Raw genomic sequence first — 15,430 nt, 5'->3', positions numbered from 1 at the left:
AATCTTGTGGACTGTAATACTATTCATATTTAGCTAATACAGAATGTGACTTTCAGACATGGTGGCACATAACGGTGTAGTTATATAGGTTGACAATCTGACATGTCGTAGGCCCTCAATAAATGGCAGCTATACTTCCAGAAAACTCCAAGGAAGTTCTTTCTTCCTCTGATGTTTTAAGCAGTCTGTCTACATACATTTTGGGTGATATTTAATTTCTTTTTAATTTTTTTGTAGTTATCTCTTTTGTGCTATAAACACCTAGAGGATTGGGAGTACTTAATTTAACCTCACAAATAGGATTTTAGTTAATGAAAAAGGGAACATTTTCAAAAAGCTTTGTGGACAAAGCCTGCCTCAAATATGGTAAGTTCTTATGTTGTTGAATGAAAGAATCAAAAAAATAAGTCAATGCCTTAATTAATCCAAAATAACATTTGAACTATCTAACTAGATTTAATTGCTGGTCATTGGAGGTTTTAGGGGAAGGGTACAAGGGAAAACTAAACATTAGTTCTGTCAATTGCACAGACAAGCCAGCACCCTCTAATTCCCTAAGGACTTACTAGCAACAAAGTGTATCACATAATCCTGTCCCATGAGACTGTATTGAGAGTTAAAACCACAAGTTTCACATAGAAAATTCAAATAAAACAATGTACACAGTATCTTTTCACTATCAAAATATATGTATCCCTTTAAGTATTATGGGTAGTATTACTATGGAACTTTACATTTGATGTGTGCATAATAGCTATCAAAAAAGTTCTCATCACTTTTACACAACTCCATTTTTAAACTAAGAATGTAATTAGCAAGTTTGGGAATACCTACATATCAAGACCATAAACCTGCATTGATTAGGCATTGGGCCTAAATGAAACTAAAGCAGTTGTGATTTTAACCAGTAAGTCCACCAGATGCCTTTAATTATAAAGTACCAGACCAAATAACTGCAAATCAAAATGAAATAACCTTCAATCAACTTGATTGAAATATATGACTAGGCTTATTCTTCCCAGCAAAAAACATTGATCACATCCCTTTCCAGGAATGTGAATACATATATGCTTGTGCTTTTCTTTCTTCATTTAATGTGGTGCTCTCACTTGGTCACAAACACATAAACAACTTCGTAGTCACTCTGGCTCTCATTTCTCTAGGGGCATCCTATCACCTAATGTGTCAAATAGTTACTTCTGCCCATTGTTTCAGAACAGTACTGTTCAATAGAACTTTCTGCAGTAGCTGGAATGCTCTAACTCTGTGCTATCCAACACAGTTGTGGTTAGCCACACGTGGCTATTGAATGCTTGAAGTGTAGTTAGTATGAGTAAGGAAATGAATTTTAATGGGATTTAAAATTCATTTGCACTTAGACACATGTGGTTAGTGGCCATTAAACTGGACAGCACAACTCAAGCATGTGTGGAAGGACAGTCCTTTTCTTACAGTTCTGTCTCCTCTTTCCACCTGCTTCAGGCCATCTGGTATTTTTTTCCTCCCCATTCATCAAGATTCTCTTATTGTAAATCTTCCTTCCCGCACTAGATACCATGCAGCGATTCATACCACATTGCTACCTTGGCTTACTTTCAGAGCAGGGAATGGGAAGCAAGTCTACCAGATATGAGTTTATAAAGCATTATCCCTGCCCAAGATCTATCCAAGCCAGGGCATAAGCAAAAATAGCAGGCCTTCAAATCTGGACATTCTAACCTGCCCTCTCATATACCCTTCTCATTTTACAAACTAATTTAGAAGTTGACTTATCCAAAAAATTGCCCCACATTCGTCCTGCCGAGTCTCTGTTCCTGGAGATTCCAATAATCTTTTGCTACTCTATTTTAGTATGCAAGTCACAAAGTCAGTAATGCAAGGGAGAGGGAAGAGAAAAAAAATGGGAGTTTATTGCTGTTTCAATCTATTTTCAACTAAAATATGGAGATAATACTGTAATTATGATGATGGCCTAAGATTTTCCAAAGACCTCGAATGCATACACCATGAGAAAATTATGAAAACACACTTTATAGACAATTAGAGCTTGTAAACAAAAATCATACTTGAGACAGCCTCCTTAACACTGTGACTCACTATAGTCATTCAGTTATCATTGATTCCACACCATTCATACACTTTATCAAAGAGTGGCAAAAAATACAGACCATGTTGAGCATGTTTTTGTGGAGGATATTAGGGTACCTATTTGCAAATGTCCAGAAAGGAGGATTCATACTTGGCTGTGTCCTGAAGCTCAGTTTCCAAAGGGTGTGTATTGTTAGACTTCCGCACACCAGCCATCAATTGCCAGACTCCAGCACGGTGTCCAAGAATTTAACTCACTTCTGACACTATTCACCTGTAGATAACTTCAGATTTCATAGATTCGGCAAGCTTTGCTTCTGACCAAAGGACTATAGATCAGAGATACCCACACAAACTCCTTCGATTCAGGTGTCTGTTGAAAGCACCAGAATATTATCTGCATTTCTGACCAACTGACTATAAATCAGAGGTTCCAAGGACACACACCTTAGGTTTCATTAATTTGCTAGATTGGTAGGCAGAAGTGAAGAAACCTATTTACTCGCTAATAAATCACAAATTTATTTTCAAAGTATACGAAAGGTTACGAATCAACAACCACATGGAAGAGATGTATAAAGCAATATATGAGAGAATGGCATAGAACATTCATGTCCTAACTAAACCCAACAAAGCAAAATTAGCTTTAGGGCAAATCTAATATAAACCTGCGCATTAAAGCAGCTGACTATAGGAAAATCTATACCATCTTCTAAAATCTATACCATCTTCTAAAGTGAGCTGGATCAATGTGTATAAAAACTATCCTAATGAAATATCCTTTCAAAAACAAAACATTAACCTGGATACATATTCAGGTGCAATGAATAACCATCTTGTTAATACATGAATACATTTAATAATGCAAAAAAGTCACAAAACATTATCCTCCCTGATGCTCTCAGCTAGTCTTAATTCCACGCTATATTTGAAATACATAGAGCTGATTCCATTAAAGCTGATGACACCACCTTCTAGGCTCTCTGTAGAACTCTTTTTGTCTCCCAGGTCTCACTGCGGTGGCAATCCCAAGAAAGTGCTGAAGTGTGGAGTCAGATCCAAATCCACAGCTTGAGTTTATAGAACCTCTGCTTAAGGTTTCAGTGAGCAGAACAACAACCAGCAATTAAAAAACGCTACACTCCTCCTGACACACAGTGCCACCTCCTAGTCTTTAGGAGGTTCTGGCCATCTGCATAAAATATCTCCTGTGGAAGACTCAGCTTCCTGCGAAATCCTGAAGCTAAAGCAGGAACAAATTATCAACTTAATCATTTTAATTTTATAAAATGATAGTAATTTGGGGACATTTATGTGTCCATCACTGTGTAGTTACTAAGGATTCAAAAAATAATTTAAGATACAACTCAGATATCCAAGGACCTTATGTTTTAATTCTCCGCTCTACTTCACCATCGTGTATTAGTAATGTCTAAAATATTTATTTAGCAATTATCTGTACTATTGCAATATGAGCCTTTCCATATCGTACAGCCTGCAAATGGATAATAAAATTCTTGGATAGCATAAAAATTTACTTTTGGAATTCTCTTTTATTTTAACCTAAATAAACAACCAACTAATTTGAAGTTTTGCCAGCCTTTGAAAAAATGAAACTCAATAACAGTAGCATATGTGTTTATAGAAGAATTGTACAAACACACCAAATCATTTAATGGCTGCACTAACTACTCAAAAACCAGTCACCAACGATAGCAGTTAAATTAATCCCCTGGGGAAAAAATGAAATAAAAAAAATGGAGTAGTTTCCTCATGCTAGTGTACGCCAAAGGTTATGTCAAGGCATACTTAAAAAATATATTGAATAGTAACCACCATTGCTGGGATGTATAACCCAGAAAATGGCATTGGTAAATCGCATGGTAGCAAGTGGGGAGAAGTTACCACTTTTCCAAAGTAGCACCCCTCTTTTCCTTTTTTTTCTGCCCCTCTTTTTTCTAATCTCACAACTCTGATAGATAATGCAAAGATATACAGTTTGAGATACAGGGGTAGAGCAATTTCATAGTAATTCTAGAGTTATAGACCAAAGATTAAGTCTGAGAATGAAGGATCCTATTAAAAAAAAAAAAAAAGGTGGATCGCAGACTCGGTGGGACAGGCATACATACAGAACACACACAAGAAGATCCATACTTGGTCAGGACTAACGCTAGATTTTTTCTGAAGAATAAATGGAGGTTGATATTAAAATTCATTGTATAGCCTTGCAAAATGAATATAATAATCATTACAGTGTGGAGACCCATAATTATCAAATCTATTTTATTGTTCATAAATTCTCTATTGTCCCTTGGATAAAGAGCCCCTGTAGATAATATTAAATACCTGTCCTAGTGAACCCTACTTGACTATTAGAATTGCAATGCTGATATCAGAGTAGGAAAAACTGAAAAAGCAGCTGGCCTTGAATAATTCTGTCTATAAGCATATTGAAGAAGGGGACACTGTCTTACTCCTCACTATATTTCTAGAATTTAGTGTAGTGCCCACAATGTGATGGACAATCAATAAATATTTGTCAAATGAAATGAGTGCACAAATCATTACACTGGTTCAGAGACATGGATTGTGAGTAGAAGCTCTTAGCACGCCTGTCTATATGAAACTACTTTTGCCACAATTTTGATTTAATTGACCAGAAATAACATTCAAACTGTTGGCCAATTTCATCAAAAAAAAAAAAAAAAAAGAGGTTGAATTGAATTTGCTCACTGGATTGATCAGGCAATTAACTAATATGACAGAGTCAACTTCGGATTATTCTGGCATCACAGGCAAATGTTTACAGTTAATAAAAGCAATCAGTGGCATCAGAAAACATCCAAGCTATAGCGGTCAATCAAAAAATGGAAAAAAAATTCAGTTTGAGATTAGCAAGATAATTTTTACAAACACTATGTTCTCATTTATATCTCACAAGAAAGGGGTAGAATGGCTCATTTTCAATGAATTCATCTAGAGACTCCACCCACAACATGGCAGAATAAAGTGGCTGGTGATGGGGAGTGAGACTTGGCAGTCAAGCAAGATAAAACAGGGCCCCTAGCCCCAAACTGGGACAGGGGAGCTCAGCAGACTCCATATCCCGCAATTGGAGGACCATGTTGATTGAAGACTGCCTCCCCAACTTCCAGAAGAGATCAAATTAAAGCCAAGTGGAGCCAGGCCCAACTCCAAAAAACCCTCTAGGGTATCCCTGGTGATGCAGGGGTCAAAGACAGCTCTATCTGGCTGTCACCGCCACTGCAGCATGAGTTTGATCCCTGGCTGGTCAGGGAGCAACCCACATGGCCCAAGAGACCTCGCCTGTCTCTCCTGCTGCTCCCCTCAGCAGTGTTTTTCAGTAGATCTGCTTGTTCTGCTCTGCACTCTCTGGTGGATCCTCTCACTCCCCACACCTCTGGCTTATACCCCAGTTCTTATATGAATAAATAAATCAATCTTTATTTTATTATTTTTTAAGATTTATTTATTTATGCATACAAGAGCTGGGGTATGGGTCAGAGGAGCGGGGGTAGCGGGGAGAGGATTCAGCAGAGACACAGTGGGGAACAGAACAGGCAGATTGACCAAAGGACACTGCTGAGGGGAGCAGCAGGCGAGTCAGGAGAGGTCTGCTGTGCCAGGTGGGTAGCTCCCTGGCCGGGAAAAGAACTTGTGCTCCAGTGGCTGCAGATAGCTTCATAGGTTGTGTCTTAACCCTTGCACCACCAGGGAGGCCCAAATAAATCTTTAAAAAAAAAACACAGAAAAAAACTCTACACCAGAAAGGACTTTAGAGTGAACTCACGATTAATTTGGAAAGACAAACTAAGGGCGTGCATACTTCCATGTCCTGCAGAAGCAGAAGCTGAGGCAAGCACAGAGCGGCTGTGTCCATTGTGGGAGCCCAAATGATAAGTAGGCACATATGTGCTTGCAACACAGCACACCTCCCAGCAAAGAGCAAACTATTTCCAGAGTATGAGTTTGGTGGTCTTCACATTGCCCTTCCTGTTGGGAGACCCAAGCTTCATAGACCAAGAACTACGGAGGAAAGGAACAACAGGAAGTTGTGGTGGGGAAATGAAGACCCCCTAAGCCCAAAATATAGCCTACTATGAGACTAAACAAGATGCACAGATGACTAACGATGACACTCCTAAAACCGAGATACAGTGTTAAATCCCTAGAATCATCTCCTTCCAACTCACACGGAGATGAACTAAGAAGAAGACAAATATAAATACCGGTGACCCAAACACACACACACACACACACACACACACACACAAGCAATAAATAAGGCAATATACATACCTAGGATGCAAGGAACATGTCAATACAAGATGGAAAAGCAAAATGAGAAGAAGAGGAGTCCTGGGAGGTAGAACTAGAGAAATTATCTGACAACGACTTAAAAATGTTAGAAAAGAGGGCCTCCCCTGGTGGCGCAGCAGTTGAGCGCTGGGCTGCGAAGCTGCCCGCAGCCTCTGCAGCGCCGGTTCGATCCCCAGCCGCCAGGCAAGTGTCCCGCATGGCGCGCAGACCTCTCCTGCCTTGCCTGCTGCTCCCCTCAGCAGTGTGTTTCATCAGTCTGCCTGTTCAGTTCCCCACTCTGGCTCTGGTGAATTTTCTCACCCTCCCGCGCTTCTGACTGTACCCAGTGCTTGTATAAATAAATAAATAAATCCTTAAAAATTTAAAAAAAAATATTAGAAAAGAGATTCTTGCGCTCTCTTCAGAAAACAATATCAAAAATGTTAAAGGAGAAACTAGAAAGCTAGTAAAGGCATATAGGCAGACACAGAATCTCAGAAAGGAAATCCAGGATCAAAGAGAGTTCTTCACTAAAGAGACTGAATATATAGAAAGCTCATAAAAAAAGATTCTGAATGAAATGCAGAGAAACTTAATGCATTGAATAACATCAAAATGGCAGAAGAATTTCAACTGTAGAAGACTCAAATGAATTACACATTTGGAAGAAAAGCGTCAAAGCCAAGGATAAATGAGGAAACTCTACGACTCAATCAGAAGAGGAGATCTATGAGTAATTGCGTACCAGAAGGGCAAGAAAAAGAAATATGTGTTGAAATCCTACCCAAAAAATAACAAATGAGAACTTCCCAAACCTGGAGACAGAATTAAATATGGAAATCCAGCAAGCAGGGAGAACATCTAAATTCTTAGATGCAATAAGATCTAATAAGAATACGTTAGTCAGCCTTCCTCTTATAAGACTGCCCTGCTGTATATATGCAGGAATCTCTTTGTTCCTTTTCCTTAATAAACTTGCTTTGTGATTATGGGGAAAAAATCTAAAGGTCTTTGATGGTTAAGTATCAAAATGATATAACTTGGAATTATTTGATTGATTATCTTCATAGAAAATTTGTAAGTAAGACACCTAAGGACAGAAACACTGGAATCCATTACTTAAAATCTTAAAATTAACAGCAAAGAAATTAAAATGGCTACTAGTGCAAATACTGTTTTCAGCATACATTAAAGTTAAATTGCTTAAGTTCTGGGCCTCTCTGGTGGCACAAGGGGTTAAGACGCAGCACTATGAAGCTATCCGCAGCCACTGCAGCACAAGTTTGATCCCTGGCCAGGGAGTGATCCACATGGTGCAGCAGACCTCTCCTGACTCACCCACTGCTCCCCTTAGCTGTGTATTTCAGTCAGTCGGCCTGTTTTGCTCCCCACTCTGTCTCTGGTGAATCCTATCACCACCATACCTCTGGCCTGTACCCCAGTTCTTGTATGGATAAAATAAATAAATCTTTTAAAAAAATTGCTTGAGTTCCAAGAACATTTCAAGTATTTCTTTGTAACTTGCAATTTGACAAAAGTTGAATGTAGGATTGAGAAGGATTGCTAATGTGTTAGCAAACATACTCTATTGAAGATCAATAAAAAGTAAGTTAAATCTCCATGAGGTAGGAGGGTTCCGTGCCTTCTTTTCATGGTTTATTTCTAGTTTGATGCCTTCGTGGTCAGAGAAGATGGTTGCTATGATTTCAATCCTGGTGTATCTGTTGATGTTTGTCTTGTGTCCCAGCATGTGATCAATACAGGAGAATGATCCTTGTGCACTTGAGAAAAATGTGCACTCAGATATTTTTGGGTTTAGTGTTCTATAGATGTCAGTTAAGCCTATAAGGTCTAGATCCTTATTTAGAACTTTAGTGTCCTTACTTATTTTTTGTCTCATTGATCTATCCATTATTGATAGTGGTGTGTTGAAGTCTCCTATTACATATGTATTTTCTCTGAGTCTGTTTGCAGAGATGATAATAGTTGCCTGATATATTTTCGTGCTCCTTCATTTGGTGAGTATATGTTAATGAATGTTATGTCTTCTTGAAGTATTGTCCCCTTGATCATAATACAGTGACCGTCTGGGTCTCTTTTTACCTTTTTGACTTTGAAATCTGTTTTATCTGATATACATATATCTGTTCCTGCCTTCTCTTTTGGTCCATTTGCTTGTAGGATTGTTTTCCATCCTTTTACTTTCAGTCTATTCTTATCTTTTGTAGTTAAATGTGTTTCCTGGAAACAGCAAAAGGTTGGGTTTTGTTTCTTAATCCAACCTGCAACTCTGTGTCTTTATATTGAAGAGTTTAGTCCATTTACATTTAGAGTTAGTATTGATATGTTAGCATCTGTATTTGCCATTTTGTTTGTCTTTTCTCTGGTTTTATTTTTTTTAATAATTTTCTTTGGTCTTGTTTCATTCTTATTCATCCCTCTGTTGGTTCTGGCTTTAGGACTCCTTGTAGTATTATATATATAAAGAACCCCAAAAACTCCACAGAAAAACTAATCAAACTAATCAATCAGTTTAGTAAAGTAGCAGGATTCCAAATATACACACAAAAATCAGTAGCCTTCCTATATACAAACAATCAATCTGAAGAAGAAATCAAGAAAACCACCCCCAAAAAACAAACAAACAAAAAAAAATAACAACAAAAAGAAAACCATCCCTTTTATTATTGAAACAAAAAAAAAATCAAATACTTGAGAATAAACCTAACAAAAGCGGTAAAGGACCTATACAAAGAAGACTATAAAACACCGTTAAAAGACACAGAAGAAGACACAAAGAAATGGAAAGAAATCCCTTGCTCATGGGTTGGAAGCATTAACATTATCAAAATGGCCATCCTACCAAAAGCAATTTACAGATTCAAAGCTATTCCAACAAAAATTTCAATGACATTCTTCAAAGAAATAGAACAAAGATTGATGAAATTCATATGAAGCCACCAAAAACCCTGAATAGCCAAAGCTCTCCTGGAAAAAAAAAAAAAAAAGGGAATGGAGATATCATCATCCCAGACTTCACACTATACTAAAAAACCATAATAATCAAAACTGCATGGTATTGGAACAAGAACAGACACACGGACCAATGGAACCAAATAGAAAATCTAGAAATAAACCCACAGATTTATGGCCAGCTAATCTTTGACAAAAGAGCAAAGAATATGCATTGGAGCAAAGAAAGTTTATTCAATGAATACTGCTGGGAAAACTGGGTCACTACATGCAAAAGAATGAAGCTTGAATTACTACCTCACACCATTCACAAAAACCAACTCAAAATGGATTAAAGAACTAGACATAAGATCATGCTCAGCGAAATAAGCCAAAAAGAAAAAAAAAATACTGGATGGTCTCACTCATAGCAGGAATCTAGAAAACTTAAATAAGGGACCAGGAAAATGAATATAAGAAAGTGAAAATCAAAATCAACAAAAAACTATGAACCAGAGACACTTTTTGGGGGGTGGGGGGCGGGAGGGGAGGGATTGGGCTCAGAATGGGGCGTTTGCAATTGTATGGGGGAATATAAAAATAAAATTTATTATTTAAATTAAAAAAAGACCTAAAACCATTAAATATATAGAAAGAAATATAAGCGAAACAATACATGACATACAGTTCAGTAACATCTTTATTTTATTTTTTTTAAATAATAAATTTTACTTTTATATTCCCCATACAATTGCAGCCCCCCATTCAGTAACATCTTTAAAGACACATCACCCAAAACAGTGATAGTGAAGGCAAATATAAACAGCTGGGACTACATCAAATTAAAGAGCTTCTATATAGCAAAAGAGACAGTAACCAAAACAAACAGTCACCCTACCGATTGGGAGAAAATTTTTGCACACAACACTAATTTTTGCACACAACACTAAAGGACTGATGACATAAATCTACAAAGAGCTGATGAGATGCAACAAAAACAAAGTGAATAATCCAGTCCAAAAATGGGCGGGAGAGCTGAAAAGAAACTTCTCCAAAGAGGAAATGCAAATGGCCAACAGGAATAAGACAAAATGTTCAACATCACTTGTAATCAGATAAATGAAAATCAAAACTACAATGAGATACCATCTTAAACCAGTGAGAATGGCACATATTAAAAAAAAACTAGCAACAACAAAAGTTGGCGAGGATGTGGAGAAAAAGGAACTCTCCTGCACTGTTGGTGGGAGTGCAAGCTGGTCCAACCACTATGGAAAGCTGTGTGGAAATTCCTCAACTTGCTACATATGGAGCTTACATATAATCCAGCAATTCCTCTCCTAGGCATCTACCCAAAGGACACAGAAATATTAATTCAAAAGGGCACCTGCACCCCTATGTTTATAGCGGCACTATTTATAATAGGTAAGCTATGGAAACAACCCAAATGCTCCAAAATAGATGACTGGATCAAGAATATGTGATACATATACATAATGGAATATTACTCATCAATCAACAAAGATAAACCCATGCCATTTGCAGCAACATGGATGGAGCTGGAAGGGGTCATGCTCAGCAAAATAAGCCAGAAAAAAAGAGAAAAATAACAGATGGTCTCACTCATAGCAGGAATTTAGAAAACCTAAATAAGGGATCAGGAAAAAGCCTAATTATAATAAAGTAAAAATCAAAATCAACAAGAGACTATAAACCAGAGACACACTACAGGGTGGTGGTGGGGAGGGAGTAGGATCAAAACAAGGGTGGTGGGAATTATATGGGGACTATAAGCAAGATGAAAATGTATACATTGTGCAAAAATGAAAAAAAAAATGTAAAAATATATAAAATTAAAAAATAGTAATAAAATAAATTTAAAAGATAAAGTTATATATCTCTTCAAAGTCACGAAAAACAGTGGGAAAATAGAATTTAATTCAGAGATTCTATTTACTCACAATATTTCCAGTAATGTGTTTACTGGGTAAAAAGAAGTCTACCTCGACTTCAAATATTATAGAAGATTTTTTTAGGTAATTACAGAATCTTCAGATTTGTGAATGTGTGGATGTTTAGAAGAAACAATGGTGGTGTAACCGAGGCTCCAATGTTGCCAGTGAAATAGAGAGCAATATAATTTCACAGAAACATTTTTATTGAACAAACTTCAATTCTACAAGGAACTCTGCACATATCACATTTTTAGCTGATTCAAGTTTCCTTTGTTCAGAGCAGTACTTTTTACTCTTTGCTTTTTCCCATATTGATTTCAATTAAGTGTCACGTCTGAGAACCCAAGAACTTCAACTTGGGAGCTTCTTCCCCTAAAGAATCTGTCCAAAAATATCTTCTTTCTTCTTGAATCACAATACAGGGAATACAAGAAACAGACTAACCTATTATTAGTAAATATCCTGAAAGTTTAATTCTTTCTTTTACATGCATTCCTAGCAAGAATCCTTTTTTAGTTTTCCATACAGAATAACTTTTTATGAAGAAAGTCATTGGTTTGGGAAAGGAAATAGGGTGGGAAGCCAGCCAGGAACATCGTCCTCTTTTCTTGGCCATCTTCCTATTGCAGCTGGTTATATCTGAAGGCTGGGCAGCCTGTGAAAATATCATTCTGGAATAGTTACATTTGTGCTTGTGTTCCCTCCTTGGAAATCTATTTTGCTTAAGAACCCTAAATATTAAGCTGATTATTATTGTAATAAGGAAGCTAACCGACTTATAAATGTTGAAAATTATCTTAATTGAACTGCTTTGAGAAGAGGCGACCTACCCACCATTTTGAATAAACCTTTAAAACAATAATGACATTTGACAGCATTCTGGTTGGATCTCCAACTGTGATTTTCCTTTGATTAAAATAAATAAATAAATGGTAGATCACCAAGTTTGTCACCTAGGCATTGTAAAAGTTGACATTTGCAAAACAACTATGCTAATATGACATTTTCCTTTTATTCTTGATACTTCAGTGTGATCTGACAATGAACCAATAGAACTTTCCTTGGAACCTTTGGTATTTGACCAAGTGCCAGGTATAAAATCAGTTGTTTTCTAACTATTGTCATTTTCCTGCCTCCAGTCATAAAGTGATGGAATTGGCCACAAATAAAATCTCAGCAGATTCCCCATCCCCTCAGCTGTGAGTAACACAGACCATTGACTGCTTTAAAAGAAAAGCAATGTCCTTTTATTTAAAAATACTACCATAGCTATGGTGAAATACATTACTTTTTTAGCATGCCTACCTACTTGGGATTTCCTTTTCTTCTCCCCTTGGAGATTAAAAATAATTTAGCAAAGCACAGCTGTCTACTCATAATTGACCATGTGTTTCTGTCTTACTGTTAACTTTCCTTTGTTAACAGAACTCATGCAATACCACTAACCCTACAATTAAACTTTGAAAGGCTAACTTGTTTTCCATGTGACGTTCAAGAAATAACTACCTGCTCAATTGGAGGAAAGATCATGTTAGCATTTGATTGGAAGAACTAAAATAATTTAAAGAACAGGTCAGCGAATTATGGCACTTGGGCCAAATCTGGCTTTCTGTCAGTTTATGTACTGGGTCTTGTGAGTTAAGAAAGGTTTCCACAGTTTAAGATGGTGCCCCCCTCCAAAAAATATTAACAGAATAATAATATTTCATGAAAATAATTCAGAATTTAGTATCCATAGTCATGGTCATTTCTATATACACACAGCATATATAAATGGTATATATTGTATACACATAATTGATATAATTAGACCCAATATTATATATGAAATAATAACATTTAATTATACATGCATATATAGTATGCAATTTCCATGCTACATTAGCATTGGAGTAGTTGTGACAGAGCCAATATGGTCCACGAAACCTAAAATATTTACTGCCTGATCTTTCACAGAATCAACTTTCCTCAACCTAGTATAGTCGTATATAATTAGGGGAAAAGAGCAATAAGTAGCCCTTTTCCTTGCATAAAGGAGTAAAATTACAATTCTCAAACACTTTAGGCAAAGACAGAGAAGAGGATACTCTTTGAAATAAAAAATAACTAATTTATTGACAAAAAAAAAAAAAAAAACCGCTACCAGAATAAGGGATTGAGTTCCAGCTTTGCAACTAATCTTTTGTCATCCTCTTTCCAATGTTTAAAACTAAAAGTTTGAACATAATTATTCCTCTGATCCTTTTCAGATCCAGGAATGTAAGATTTTCATCTCCTCTTTTTAAAGCTCTTATTTACATAACAAAAAAGATCATTCACTTTACTTAAGGACTCATGGAGGGATTTCTGTGTTTAGTAAGCTCTTCCTTCTAAGGTACTTGAGTATTTCTGTAAAAGGTCATTTCTTACCCAGTACTTGACTGCTAAACAAAAGTTGAAGTGACAGGCTATTGGCACCATCATAAATAAATGATGGCAGTAACTGAAGTTATCATGAAACTCAATGTCAAATGGAATTGAAGTAACAGAAATTAGATTTGTATGCAAATTTTCTAGGATATATCTATTGTATAACATCATATTCAACTAATATGCACCCGACGTTTATGCTAAACTCACCCTCTATCTTGATCACTGACCAAGTAGAATTTAGCCTATCCTAAGTCTATACTATTATATAGACTATATATATTATGCCATAGTAGTGTAGAATGATTCTACCTCACATGTAGTTTGTGGACCAAAAATATTTGTATCTCATGGGAACTTGTTAAAAATGGAGAAAATTCAGCCCCACCCCAGACATACTGAATCAGCTTATTCAGTTTTACCAAGATTCCCAATGATTCCTATGCATGTGAAAGTTTGAGAGGCACTGATGAGTTTTGGAACAGCCCCCAGTGGAGAAGCATCAGCCTCAGCTATGCCATGGCAGCTGGGATACATGGCAAACCCTGGTGCAGCCATATTTGGGTTTTATGAAAAAACCAAGGCAGTTTTGGAAATGCTTGGATCAGGTTTGAACCTGACCAGTGCCATTCAGATACAGCAGTGCTTACCTGCCCAGGTCCTGAATGGCAAGGAACAGTAGATGGAATGCACTACCCAGGTTTTGGTTTGCATTCCTGGACTGGTTTTGAAAATGGAAGAGACAGATCTTAGCTCCCACTGGCATCAGTTAGGTTCAAGCTTGCAGTAACACCAATTAAGTCTTGGAAACAGCTGGTTTGGAAATGGACCAATCAGATTAGGAAGGTGGGGACCCTGAAGGGAGATATCAGCAGTGACTTAGGAAAGGTTAAAAGTTGTGGTTTGGAAAAAGCTGCCTTGGGAAGGCTTGGAGGCAAGACTAGACTTGGTTTGGGAAGGTTCCAGTTGACTTGGGAGGACATGTGAGTACTGGACTGCTTGACTCAGCTTAGAAAAAGCTTCAGGAAGAGACAAACCTCCACTCCAGGGGAGATGCTGCTGCGGTGCAGCCTTCGGTGAGCACCCAACGGACTCATGCCAGCTGGATCCTGGTCCATTACTTCCCACTGTGCCACAACTTTCAGGCTGTCATCATAGTGAAAACACCATCTTGCATGAGCAGCTTTTGATTTGGAATACTGTTCACTGTGGACACTATCTGGGGTAGGACAGCTGGCTACTTTTGTCCTTAGGAACATTTTCCTTTCGCCCAATTTCCCCTTTGTAAGTAAAATCCTGTTTATGCACCCTGAGATTGAGCTGAGTCTTGCTATTGTCAGTGCATGGGTGAAAAGCCAGAGTGCCCTGCCGACCCCCAACTTTTACACACTTTCATACTTCCCCAACAGTGGGCCCTGATACACTGGAATCACCTGGGGGTGCTAGGTCAAGGTGCACATCTCCTGAGACTCTTTACCTATTAATGCTGAATCTCCTGGGTGAGGGCTGAAATTCAGATTATTTCAAAGCAATCCAGTGGATATATGCATAATACTTAAGCACAGGAGTACAGGTTAAGAATGTGATTTTTTTTGGGCCTCCCCGGTGGCGCAGCGGTTGAGCGCTGGGTTGCGAAGCTACCTGCGGCCTCTGCGGCGCCGGTTCGATCCCCGGCTGCTCCCCGGCCACCGGAGGAGGGTCCC

The 15,430-nt window shown here is 37.6% G+C and overlaps 1 protein-coding gene across 1 annotated transcript in view; it reads right to left on the bottom strand.

The window, feature by feature from the left end:
• The window catches only part of IL1RAPL2 (interleukin 1 receptor accessory protein like 2), a gene marked incomplete at its 3' end in the record, with an annotated part of 1,022,399 nt that overhangs the window by 593,382 nt on the left and 413,587 nt on the right, over positions 1–15,430 (bottom strand). The window lies entirely within an intron of this gene.

This window comes from Talpa europaea, assembly GCF_964194135.1.
Source record: "Talpa europaea genome assembly, chromosome: X".
NCBI lineage: Eukaryota > Metazoa > Chordata > Mammalia > Eulipotyphla > Talpidae > Talpa > Talpa europaea.
This window is presented reverse-complemented; position numbering and strand designations above follow the sequence as displayed.